Source organism: Amblyomma mixtum, chromosome 2, assembly GCF_055824585.1.
Source record: "Amblyomma mixtum isolate Tamu chromosome 2, ASM5582458v1, whole genome shotgun sequence".
Classification (NCBI taxonomy): Eukaryota; Metazoa; Arthropoda; class Arachnida; order Ixodida; family Ixodidae; genus Amblyomma; species Amblyomma mixtum.
The window spans coordinates 285,730,100-285,743,865 of record NC_143013.1 but is presented as its reverse complement, the minus strand read 5'-3'; the positions used below and the strand labels follow the sequence as shown (position 1 = coordinate 285,743,865).

Genomic DNA, 13,766 nt, shown 5'->3' with positions numbered 1-13,766 from the left:
CATTGTCCGAAGTGAGTCAGGTGGATTACTACACGCCGGAAACAGGGCTGGGCAAAGTTCAGTGCTTTTTCGAATCACTATTCTACGAGTCGATATATCTTGTTCATGTCCCATTGCTACTCTCTGTAGCAATCGAGTAATGTTTCTAACGCTCGCATGGTACTTTTTCAGACATGAAGCTTACATGAAAAGCGTCATCAAGGTATGATTTGATGCTGCGCTTTCGGTGTGACGCGGAGTTCATGCAAACGGACAAACCCTCGGCCTTCCGCTCACGGTCTCGCCACCTCGATCGGAACGCGATCATGGGCGCGAAGCCCAGCCCGCGCGTCCAGCATCCCGCGTCGCAGAGCGGCCGGTCTTCGGCGCGGACGTTCACACAACCCGCCCCGGCAGCCGCCGATCGCATCACCATCCTCCCTCCTCCGATCCCCGTCGGCCAAAGTAAGCGCCGAGACCGGGCGCGTGCTATTTCGGGCTCGCCAGCGTTCGGCGAGCGCCATCTATCGAGCGCTCCGTCGTTCCCCGCCACCTCTGCCGGGGTACTACCTGCGCTACTACTACTCTCCCCCACCACCTTACGTCGCGCGCCCTCGCTCTCGACCGGCTCTCCCTCTCTCGTTCTCTTCCGGCGCGTCCAATGGGAAGCGCGCCGGGAGCCCCCCTAATTGCCCCCTGGCGGAATCCGCGGTATTTAAACGTGCAGTCTCCCCCGGACGGATCCCAAAACATCCTCAGCACTGGCCTTCCGCACGGACCCGGCCAGTCGTCCACCACGAACCCCGTGCCCGGTCCCGTCCATCCGTCCGGCCGGACCCCCACCTCAACAACCCCCCCTTCTCTCAGCCGCATCTCTCCTCCCCGACGCGCGAAGGACGTTCCTCACGGATGTGACACTTGGGCCGCCGCTCCCGAGTTAGCGGTCAGTCGCAGCCCAGCGGTCAGCCCGACAGCATCTCTCAGCATTGGCCCCACACACCCGCACAACCCGCAGCCCGAGCAGGAAGGTGGAACGGCCAGCGAGTGTTTGTGCCCCAGTGTTAAGACCCACTTGCAGTAGTCGTCGTCGTCGTAGCCAGCGGACTCGTGGAGTGACTTGGTGAAAGAGAGAGCATCTTGTGACTTCACCACCAGTCGCGGGAGAAGGTGTGCTTCCCCGCAACACCGTCGCGTCGCGCTGTCACCCCACCACCCCGGGACAATTTCCTCACCCTTCGAGCTGAAGACAGAAACGTCACTGCAACGGACGTGGAGTTGACGAGGTAGGCAGGCCAGGCCTGAGCGCTGAGGCCCTTGAATTTTTTTACCTTGCGTGTTCGGCGTGTACTTTTATTAACTAGCGCTGCCGCTTCTCGGCTACCCTGAGCTGCACGCCTCCTCTCAATACAAGGGCGCGATGCCCACGCGCAACGTTATTTTTCTCAGAAAGTGTTTCAGCGCGTTCCCTCGTTAAAGCAATTTTGGCTGGGACTAGAGCGCGGAAGAATGTACCGACAGATCGTTTTCCTCTCGGAGATATCAGCTGTATGCTCTCTGTGCGTCCGAGTACCCAGCTGACACCCCAAGAACCACAGTTTCTCCGTTCTGTTTCTGTAGAGCAAGAACGTTGACAGGAGCAGGGCAAGGCCATTTAAAATGGTTCGGACAAAAACGCAGATGCCCACGGGTCCAGCATTGAGACAAGAATTGCTTCCATTAAGAAAAGAAAATTGGCAGAATAATTTTCTCGCATAATCTTTGCTAGTTATCGATTGTATAAATTTTCTACGCAATTATGTCACGTCTAGCCTTCAGGATATGGCAGAACAGTCCTTTGTCATTCACTTTGCGGTTTCTGTAGGTGAAGGGTTGCGAACACGCTGAGGAGAATTCTTTATTTTAATAAGGATCAGTTCTTATAACACCTTCTTTGCCTGAACATGCGACTGATCCCTTGTGGCAGATGAAAAAAATTATTGCAGCATTGAAAGGCGCGATGAAGAGGATTTTTTTTACTTAGTTCAGGATCCTTTTCTGTTCTTTACGGTGCGTTTTATTCGTCTCAGTATTGTTGCGTTTTGCAAAAGAGAGCAATAATCTCTCCCATGCCTTCCTATTTTTCCATACAAGAACTTTTGCGCATAAAAAGTGTATCAACCGATGATGAAATCCCTAAGCCGCCAAGTAACTTGCCCTCCAGGAAACCTTGGCACCGTTATGGTTTACAGAACGTATCGTGACGCCAAATCGTGGAACGACCACTTTCGAGGAAAAGGCGAACGTAGAAAAAAAAAGGAGAGAATCTCTCGAAGCGAAACACGTCTGTCCGCGCAATACGAGCTTCTCCGGAATGACAATGCAGCCCACATCTGAAGGTCGGTCCGTCACCTCTTTCTCGAAGTACACTGACTCGACGCTATACGTAGCAGGACCTATTTAATCAAGGTCGCCCGTGAGTCGATATTTCCACGAAGTATAGCGGTTTGCTTAAGGTCGCTCCGGTCGTGTTAAGCAATCGGGAAAGCCGCTCGAGGAAGCCGGGCATGGGAAATTTATTACACCGAGCTTTACACGCTTTGATGCGCGACTAAGCCATCGCCTGGGGCGCTACGCTTGTAGCCGCATTTTAACGGCGGTAGCGAGGAATCGGTTGGACGTGCTTCTTGTGATGCCGTATACCTGCTCCGGAAAAGGATACGTACATTGAACATGGTTAATAGTCATAAAAATATTGTCTGTTTCTGTGGGTGCCAAACAAATGCGTCTTAACCATTAATTGATTTATTTTTTTAAATACTCACTGAACCATAAAATGACATTAGAGTATGTGCGTGTGTGGCGGGGAGTAGGTAATAAATAGAGAAACAGGCAACAAACGAATAAACACGTCACTCTGTTTAGATGAATATATAGCGAAAATCAATATTAACACATGTAGCATGGCTTAGCCAGAATGGCAACATAGCCACGCTGAGCCAAATGCATGTGTAGTGCACGGTAAGCGAAACGCCTCAATTGTTATCGTCGCATAGCCCTCTCCCGAGCTTGCGGCGATTACTGTGACTCATTTCTATGAGGAGTTTTTCTACTGTAAAAAATACCCTGCCCTTCATTTTGCGTGGGTTATTCACTGAATGAGGGGCCTAACGCCGAAATTAGCTTCACATCGATCAGGCAGTAACCTTGAAACAAAGGAATAAGTTGGTGAAGGGACTGATATCTTCGCGCACAAAAGAGATAATAAGTGCAATCTCGTTAATTCGAACCCCGGCGATAACGAACGCCCACATCACACTCCGAACGTTCACACTACATCTCGAATTCCGAGCGAACCACCAACGTACACATGCGCGCCTACTCTCGACTCAACTCCTCTGAAGCCACGTGCGAAGCCAGACGCATTAAGGCACGCCTGAACGGCGAGGCGAGGAGGTGGGATGAGGGAGGGGGCGGTTGTGATCCGGGGGGGCATAATACGTACTACACAGCACAGGAAAAGTGACTGCTCTTCTACTGCCGCCGATTCTTCTATCCCACCAAGCCGTCTGTTCTTTCGCTTCTTCTCTCTCTCTCTCTCTCTCGAAACTCCTTCTCATGCGAACTTCCTGCACCGTATTTCATCGCCACTCGGCCAGAATCGACCAGAGTACGCACACACAGCCAAGGTTCGGAGCCGTTGTTTCTGTCTGCCCGCACCGAAGGGGGAGCGCGCGCCGGCGGACAGAAAGAAAGCACAGGACTGACTAGTCGGGAGAGGAAACCGCGCGCGCCTAGTAAGGCAAATAAAGGGGGCCTGCCTCGTAAAACACGTCCTGCAGCGAAGGAGAAGAAGAGGAACGCCTCTCTCGAAGGTGCGGCACCCTTACGAGTATGTGTGTGAGTGAACGAAAAAGAAAGCAAGCAGTGGTAACGCAGAAACAAAACGGAGCTGCAGTGCCGGAGTCAGTGACACTGCAAACCACCGGCGAAGCTCCCTCCGGCAGCGGTGTCGTCCACGTAGCCTTGCAGTGAAGCCGACAGGCCCGAAGGAGGTGCGATGTACTCCGGTCGCGTTCGTCATGTTTCGATGAAAATCATTTGGGAAAAAAAGGGTCTTGGCTGACGGGTGTTGAGACAGAAGAATTACTGAGAAGCAGGCAATTAACTACGGTGGGAAAGGATTGTTACTGCAGCACTGACGTAGGGAGGATGCGAGTAAGCGGTGTGATCAGATAGGAATGGTTTGGTGTCAGGTCCTGATCGGAAGAATTTTTGGCTGGTTGTTTGCGCGTTTATTTGAATAAAGAAATGTTTTCGCTGTATATTTTTATTGAACGCGTCCTACGTTGCCATAGGTCCGAAGTTATAACCTCAGGCGTCCTACAGCGTTGATCAAGATTTATTCTTTCAGCCTTTTCTCTGTGCATCTCAGATTTTTTGTCTACCAGGCTCCGGCCACGCAATACATTGCTTGTTTTCTAGAATCTAAGTTTGAGAATGAGTCTCACGACTCGAGCGTGACTATATATACCCAACATTTCACTGCCTGAGCGTAGATGCCTGCAACAAAAAGAATGTTAAACACGTCGGAATCTAGCGGAGAGCAAAATTACGCAAGTCCAAGAGACGCATACAGGATGAGCTTCCTCACGCAGAGGCAAACCCTTCAATTATTCCCCCTCGTGACTTTCCACCGTTCGTAACGCGTGATTTTCGAGCCTTAGCAGCGAATGCACATTGACTAGTCTAGAGTTACGTCTTGGTTGTGTGCAGCGATATTGCGAGCGAACACGATAGGAGGACACGCGAAGAAAACAAAACAAAAACGGCAAGAAACTTGGCCGGCGCATCCCTCACGTTGTGGGCGCGTGCTGCAGGTGAAACCGAAGGGCGAAGACCGGCTTTCTTTGAGGCGTAGCAGTATGCGCGCGCAGAGGCCTTTTTATACGAGAGCGTCAAAAAGGGCGGAGGACCCGGCGACTTTCTATCTTACGGGGCGGCGGCGAGCTTACACAGAGGCTCGTTTGGGACGATGCCAGCGTAAAGCAGCGTGACCCTCTAATGAATTGCATGTTTCTTGGACGCGACTGCCGATGGGTGCGAGAGATTGCTCGGAAGCAGGTGGGTAACGCGATACGATCGACTTCTGTAACTGCAGCAGCCAGAACGGAGCGCGTGTGTAAAGCGACTATAAAGAAGAGAGAAATTAGCCGGGAGTTAAAAAAGAAAAATTAAGCGCGAATAATTTGCTCCGGGGCTCCTCTCTGTGACGACACGGTGCGAACAGCAATTTACTAATTACGGGACGACGAGTTGGTAATTGACAGGTTAGGACGATGCGTGCTGAGCTGCCGGCGTGCGAACATGTATGCAGCGTGTTGCCGCCTAGCTCCTTGACAAATGGTATACACGGCAGCACCCAATGGAGGAGCTATAACGCCTGCCCTCGTCTAGTTTGACGCTCGTTTCTGGGAATTTTGGAGGGGAGTAACGAAACAAAGGTAGAAAATTCGCCTTCCTGGAGCGAATTCCATTGTAATAGAGGTTCAAGAATATGGGCGCCGAGCACCCCTTTCAAGTTTATTTTCCCCAGGTTCTTAACGAAGGGCGCGCGGCGATTATTCATTAGTGTCAGTATTACTGAGGTGAATGAGCTTTTACAAACTTGACCTTGAATGTGCACTAGGGGCAGGCGGTGTCTTTATTCGAGTTTTTTGTTGTTCACTCTCAATCGCAAATGACGTGCATGTTCTGTGAGCATAAATAAAGGAGTACACACAAAACGCTTGCAGCGCATTTCTTTGACGCTAACTTGAGAGACGCTTAGGTCTCCGAAGTTGCAGCTCATTGTGTTTTCATGTCGTGGTAGTAGCGGTTGTAGCCAACTTGTCAAATTTGCAAGAATACGGAAGAACGTAAAGAAGCTAGAAACATGCAAACTTGATCAGCACCGTCGTCTACCACAAAACTAAATTCAAACAACTCCTGCACGTTACGCAAAATAGGTTAGTGTCGTCACAAGAGCGAACAACATCTTGCTTACGCTTCCGTAACAATAATTAGTCGTACCTCGATGCCACAACCACAGCTCATTGGCTTTCAGGAGGTGTACTTGCTGCCATGATGAGAAAAAAGAGCTACATTTTTCATTGCGCCTTTGTAATAAGGCTGGAAATGGAGCACTATGCAGTTTTTTCTTAACCTTACAGACCGCGTTTCCTGAATGCAGCGGGATTCGTCAGAACCGACACTGGGCAATGCCGATGCTCAATAACCGTGGCTTCAGCAGCAAAACTAACCCCTACAAACACGGAGCTGAGTATGGTTACGGTTACGCAATGCCTCCCCTACGCGCCTTTGGTGAGGACCTTCCGGTTATTGTGTCACGGAGCGAGCAAGCCATCGCGGGAGCTCTGTACCACACAAGCCGCTTCCTTTGTACGTGCGCGAGAACCAGGCCCTCGCGCCGCGAAGCGAGAACGGCCTCAGAACACCGTGCAGTCAGTCGGAACCCCTCCCCTTCTCTCGTGATTAGCCCGGTGCCCGGCAAAAAAAAAGAAAAGAAAAAGCCTCCTTGATCCTTGCAAGTATTCAACCGAGTCACTAAGCAAAGCAGAAGGAATGCTCGCACACCACAGTTGCGTGTGTACGCAAAGGAAAAAAAGAAAACAAAAACAAACAACCACGAGCAAGAACAGCAGGAGCCCAGACGCCGCATAACTCGGCATTATACTTTGCCCTATACGGGGGAGATCCCTTGCTTTTTGCGGCAACCCGGTGAACTGGGAGAGATAGCGCGATTGCACAATGCGAGACGCCTCCAGCGCAGCAACGTCTCCATTTGCGGCGGTGGTCTTTCGCGCGCTTAGATTCTTTTGGTCGTTCGTATTTGCCTGTTTATTTTTGGTCCCTGAGGATTACTCTTCTGTTTCTGATTGTACGTCCTACCGACACGCAACGCTGCGCTTGAACTCGCGGCGCGATGGGCGCTATACTATCGGAGCCACGGGGATTACCGATGCGTGCCCTTGTGTGCCGAACGCTGGTCGAGTAACCTGCAGGCCAGCACTGGAGAAGTTTGTCCAATAGGTGTGCCTTTGTTCGTCAGAGAGTAGCGAGGAGCGGCAGATAAGAGAAGACACAAAGTTGTTCGTATCTTTAAATTGGCGCCGGCGCCCGCCATCCTGTGCGATTAGTGCGGGAGGCATGCTTACGCGAAGCTAGCGATAGAGAGATATCATGGCAGGTGCACCCATTGAAGCACGCGCACTCAATAAACCGTGAAGCAGATTAATAGCGTCTGTCTGGCCGCCGGCTACCGAGGTCATCGTCCAAGATGTTTGCAAATGACATTACTTTCGAACCTTCCTTATAACGAAACGGTTTATAACGAAATATTTGATATAACGAAGAAATGACGATTCCCCTTGAAAGCTCGGTCAAAACGGGCAATAACGAAGTTACGGCTATAACGAAGCGATCGCCGGGCTCCTCCAACTTCGTTATAACGAGAGTCAATTTAGATTGAAGTATTAGGCTGAACCAGGGCCAGAGGCGAGAAAATACGGTGGTGGTGATGCGTTTGAATTTCAGGGAGCCTCATCACGCGTTAATCCACTTTGAGAAAATGGTATAGGCTTGTTTTTGTTACTCTAATAAATGGTTCCACTTTCTCAGCAATTGGGGGAGATTCAACTGCTTTGATTTTTGTCATTTGTGGCAGCCCTATTGTGTAAGAAATCTGAACGATGCAAGCCACTTGATCAAAGAAAGACATCAGTCAAGCGAAGACAATGTGAGTGTGTCGGAACATGTACAGGTAAAAGCTATATAAAAGGGAGCACGTAATTAATTCTAATTTTGTAACACAATTGGCTTATAGCTTTTTCATTGGACTGGAAAGAGCATAACAGCACTAACTTCCCCAGAGGAAAATTAATCAAACAAAAAATGACTTATATCAGACTAGGGATAGTTGAATTGTATTAATTAGGTATCCCTTTCATATTCGTCATGCTTCTGCGTGGGCATGACAAAAATGTCAACTGGGAAAACCAACTGGGACTAATGAAGCCAGGTTTTGACACGCAGAGCACTGCGGCCTTGAAGACTAGACCCTCAGAAAAAAAAAAAATTAATAATTGCGATTCACACCTCTCTGGCAACATTAGTATACCACAATAAGAGAAGCATAACTGGCATGGCGGCTGTCTTCCAAAGTCTTTAAAAGTCTTTTAATAAAGGCGGATTGCTTCGCACTACTTTCTGATGACCCTCCAAAATCGAAGTCTTGCGTACCAATGACTTTTACATCACGATACTGCGGTCGCCGGCATCCGCATTCATTATATCGTAAGAGCGCCGGTTAGCTCATGTCCGTATAAAGTCGCTTCGTTTTTCCTTCATTTCTGCTTTCCTCTTGCCCTAGCCTTTAATGCCAACTCAAGAGGACATCTCAAGACTTAATAAGACCTCTACCCCACCGACGACAACCCTAAGCAATGAACCCGTTTTCCATTAACCCGTTCACGTCCCAGAAACTCAACGCTGAGCAAAGCGTCCGGGGGTCCCCCAGCTTCTTATTCCACCTCCGACGTCGGCAGTTCGAAAGCGCGCGCACACGACGGATGACTCACGCCGCGGCCATATTACGTCACGTCCAGACGCGAGCGCGTGTCTTAAGAAGACGTCGCAGCAAGCAGTCCGTAGGCCGCAGCCGATGTATACACGCGCTATGTGTGCGGGAAGCCATATACGTTCCATACACTCACATAATAAACACGGCGCCCAGCGCGTGGGCTTGTCCATACTACGAGACAACGCTGACCGTTAATTCAGTACCTCCGTCGGAGAGACTGGCAGCGGCCAGGAGTCAGGCACTGTACGCGCAACCACCGGCGGCGCGGAGGTAGTGCAAGAAGTTGTGCTCGTGGTAGCTGTGCGAACAAGCGGACACCCCCAGCCCCGTCAAAGGTCGTCCTATCGCTACGTAGAGATGCAACAGCGAGCGAGCGGCTGGCTTCTTCGACTGCTGCAGACATTTTTTTCCCCTCCTGTAGTAAGCCCAGCTGTGCGGCTCTGCCGGCTTGTGTGACGAATGGATTCGCTCAGATTCCCGTCTGAGTTCCTGCCGAATCGTCGGTGGCGCCGTCGGCGACTCACGGCGGCACGCCGCCGAACGGGCCGAGTGGAAAGAGGGAGGAAGAGAGGAAGGGAAGGGGCGCTGGGTCCTTCGCCTGGATTAACGCGAGCCCGCCGCCGCTGCGCCGGAATGCTGAATTCCCACTCGTCGTCGTCTTCGTCGTCCCGCTCGCTGCTGCTGCTGCTACTTCTGCTGGTTCCGCGGTTCAGCCTGTTCGTTAGAGCGCAGCTCTTCTCTTCTTTCTCTTCTTCTTTCTCTCCCCCTTCACCTCTCCTCTTTGTCTCTCTCTCCTACGTCTCGGGAGGCGAAAAAAGCTTTCCTTCTTTAGTTCTTTCTCTGGTCCCCTATTACTTTGATCTTTCCTGCTCGTAGCGGGTCCATCTCGGCTTCCAGACTCTCGCGCGTCGTCGTCACGCGGGTATTCGATAAACGAGCCGAGCCTCGCGCCTCTGATGCCCCGCCAGGTTGCTGCAGACGCAAGAAGATAACAAGAAGGGTGGCCCTCCGCGGCTTCTCCCCCCCGACCGTGCCCACGTCGACCAAGAGGTGCCGTTTCGTAGCGGTTTCTAGCGCCTCGGTGGCATCTCAGCACGCCGCCTCTCTCCTCTTCCCTTCGACTCTCCATCGCCCAAGCCCCTCTGCCGCCGTCGTTGCTGAACCGGCGGATGGCGATGGAAAGTCTTGAGCGTTGCGCCGACACCTCTGGGGCAGACCGGGTTCTTTTTCGGCTCTTTGTTCCGCCCGTCGCCCTCTCCTCTGAGCTGTTCTTTCTCTCAGTGCCTATAGCTGTCTTTATCTTCTTTTCCCTCTCACCTTTCCTCTGCGATCGACTCCCGGACCGTGTATTTGCACCCACGAGCGGCTCGCCGGAAGCCGTCCAGCTCCAAACCTGTTCGCGGAGTACGTACAGTGTTGCCACCTGAAGTGGCCCGGTATAGGGCAATACACTCCCAGCTCTGTGCGTGCGTTCGTGTACGTGTGTGTGTATGGACACAAGAGCTGAATGAGGAGGGCTGGGTCTTCACTCCGTCTCTTTACCTTTGGCTGCTGCCACGATCTGTTGGGCTGAAAACAGCCGCCAGCCCGCCTTTCCTGTCGCAGCGGCTGCAGTTCCGCGAACTCGTTCACAAAAGGCGGTTCCCGTCGATATATGCACAGGCGTGAGATGTACGTAGGTCATTACACCGACCTACCAGTGCGGTTGGCGCGGGGCTCCTCAATGAAGGTCAATACGTTCGTGTCCCGACTTGAGCCCGGTTGGTTTCTCACACGTTGTCGACGACGCGGTCGTCGGTGCCTGTTACGGTATTGCTCGACATTTGTACGCAGTAGTTGCGTGCGTGAACCATTATGTGTGACGGTTTTTTTTTTAAATTTTAGTCCTCCTTCCTCCTCTGCTTTGTGCCCTCAAACTAGATCAAACCAGTCGCACGAAAAGAATCTGTCAAAAACTGAACCGGAAACGCGAGTCGAATAGCGGACACGGCTTCCGTGACTTTCTGCCGGTGTTCGATAGGGGTTGTGGGCTGATATGCGCGCTGTGAGCTATTGCATTGGGTCATATACTGCATGAATACATGCTGCAGCAATCGCCGCTTCGGTTTGTAGAGCTTTCGTATAAAAGAAACAAACGAGCAGACGAATGGCTGCATGCAGTTAAAGCCTACTCCTGTATGCCCCTATATGCTTATAAATTTTTGCACTGCGCTGCTTACGTGAGTAAGCCGACTCGTGAGGCAGATTACTCGAACAGCGCCGTTTTGCATCTTAACAGACGTTTCTCTTTAACATAAAAACCGGCTTTTATTTTGGTTAACCACCGTTGCGAAGAGAACAAAATGTTTTTCGGATAGAACAAGAAAATATCTCTATGCGTTCATATGCCTCATGTGACGATGCATGGAATCACTCTAGGATCTCCAAAGGGTGTAGGAATGGCAAAAGGAAAAAGCGAACGAGGGCGAACTTATTGTTCAAAGGAGTAAAAGTTCTATATTGTTTATTTTCTTTTGCCACCTGCGCACACGATTTAGCTTTCGCGTTCGTCAAAATCACGAGAGCCTCTTTCACCGCACACACCATCATCGCTGGCAAATGGCTACTGCAAACGCGTTCATAACCACAACACTCTTGACAAGGCGTACCCGTCACCAGGGCACAAACAAACAAACAAAAAAAATCAACCAGGCCTCCGAGTTCGAAGGTGACGTAATTGCCAGCTGACTCTTCCCCAGGTCAGAACAAAACCAGGACAGCCGAATCATGCGGACGACGGGTCACTCGTCAGAATAATGAGAAGAAAGCAAAAACTGAGGAAAGCAGACACTCAGGAATCCCCGCTTATTTTCGCTTCTGCCTCGACAACGACTATCAGCGGTTGCCGAGCGAGAGGTGGGGGCCGAACAGCATCTCTCGATTCCCCGAAGAAAAGAAGTGGCACTTCCTTGTATGACGTAATCATTCCTCAAGAGCGCCAGACCTGCTGGGACAGCGTGGTCAGAAGAGCGGTAGGAAAAGAAACAACAACAGAAGAAAGAATTACCGCGCTGGGGACAAATAGGAATCCCAGTTTCCTCAATACGATGACACATTTCAGGCGGATGTTCAAAACCTCCGTAGACAAATAAAAAAAGAAAAAAGAAGCGCATAATGGAACATACGGAAGGCGGGAGGGTATGTGGATTGGGGCACTCGAACACGCCGTCTAGTCGGTGACAGCTAGCCGCTGCGAGGGCCGAGGAAGAGCGCTCGCAACTTAGCGATGATATCGCATGCGGCGAGGAGTTCGTATGTACTTACCGCTGTCGGGGGCAGGGTAGAGTTTGGAGCTTGTCTTTTCATTTTCCCCCGTACTTTTTTGTGCACAGCCATGTCAGAAACTTTATTGCTGCCACACGAACCTCCCACAGACGTCGCTCGGGCCCACTACCGAGCTGACCCTCATTCTGAGTAGATAGATGCGCGCGCTTAAACGCTCCTCCCACGTGGTTGCGGAAAAAACGCGGGAAAATCAGCTATCTAGAAACGCGGCCAGCCAGCTACTGTTGTGGTGGACAGTCCGAGTGTGTGATTTTCAGCGCTTATTATACTCCGCGTGAAAGAAAACAGGACAAGGAAAACGAATACAGGAAGCGTTTCGAACTCACTTTCCTTGCGTAATCCCGGCTATGGGTCGTGCAAAACGCTGTCCACATCCCTTGTCAGATTGCCGTGGTGACAACAAGAAATTTGTGGCTTAATGACAGCGCAGGGTCCTTTCGCCGACTTGCTATACATGCGAGGTAGAGTTTATAATCGATTGTCGAGCGCTGTTTAACGTGCATAGTGTGACACGGGCTGTACGACAGAGCTCATTTGATTTGCGCAACGAAGCACAGGTTTCTGTTGGCAGCAAATACTTTAGGTACAGACTTTCTGTAAGATCTTGACACTTGGCTTACGAGAAGCTAGCAAAGTAAAAACATGATTAAGCGTGCTCCCTCTTACGAAGCGTGGGCGTGACATGCCGCCTCCTGATGTCCCGTAGTTGAGGGCGGAGAGAAGAGGAAGGCAGTTTATGTATTATTTCTTCATTTCAGTCGACGTGCATGGTGCTCCTTTAGAATGAACATTAATCTACAATCCATAGGGAGAAACAAAACAAAGAAAAAAAGAACAGGAAACATGTTAAAAAAAAAAGTACCATGAAATATACCAGGCTTCCGAATGCCGACAAGCGCGTGCACACGATCGTTGGATATCCTCTTTAGAAGCACAGGTAATTGGCCCAGTATTGGAAATGTATTCGCAAAAGACGGTCCTACAAAGGACCGTAGTGGAACCATCCATTACCAATATTGGGCCTACTACATGTGTTGCTTGGGCTGGTATGCAGTGCATGCCAGGGGCATGTCGCGCGTGCGATGGGTACACCTTGCATGCCGCGCATGCCGGGGTATGGCGTGCGTTCCGGCGTCAGTGCTTTGGGACCACAGCTCAAGTCCGAGTACACCCCTGAGACATCACAACGAACAATCCAGCTATGATGAGCCGCGAAGCTTCTCATAGAGCCCACGTATGAGAGCTCATCACCTTGATTGCCCTAAAACTGAGAAGTTATAGGCGTCTGTCACACCATTCCATTCAGTAATGTCACTGTCATGCAGGATCTTTGCCCAGATGAAGTATTTGCTGCTTCTCAGATAATGTGTATGTTTCACCTGGCGCCACAGCAATAGCTGACTGCACAATTCACGGGGGGGTAGCCTCCGTCTACTCGCCCCCAGAAGCTACATGCTCAGTTTGCGACACGAGATTTTCGTAACTCGAACGATTTATAAGGTCTGCGATCAAAAACGGGCCCGCTATACTTTTCGATACTCTCGCAGCATTAGCCCAGACTCTCACTAAACGGGCACTTTCAAGGATGGGGTCTGCCGGTTTACTCCGTTACCTTCACGGAGCAAGCAGGGACGTTTCAAGAAGAGAAAAGGAGAACAAGGCGACCAAGGAGGAGCGAATCTCGTGCCGGCGGCAGAAAACAAAGAAGAGCGCGCACCCGCACCGCACGGAAGGCCACACATAGCTTCTCCTTCCTCGATTGTCTGGGGTGTCGACTGCAGCACAACTGCGTGCCTGCTTCCTTGCTTCTTTCCTCCTTTCCCACAGCCTCCCGTACCGGTGTACT

At 50.9% G+C, this 13,766-nt stretch overlaps 1 protein-coding gene across 4 annotated transcripts in view; it reads left to right on the top strand.

Moving 5' to 3' along the window:
* Positions 1-739: 739 nt before the first annotated feature.
* tnc (tenectin) overlaps positions 740-13,766 on the top strand; it is a 130,418-nt gene continuing 117,391 nt past the window's right edge. For all 4 annotated transcript variants that reach the window (XM_089574275.1, XM_089574273.1, XM_089574274.1 and 1 more), the window contains exon 1: positions 740-1,262. The gene's annotated coding sequence lies outside the window, so the exon portion shown is untranslated. The remainder of the gene's footprint in view (positions 1,263-13,766) is intronic.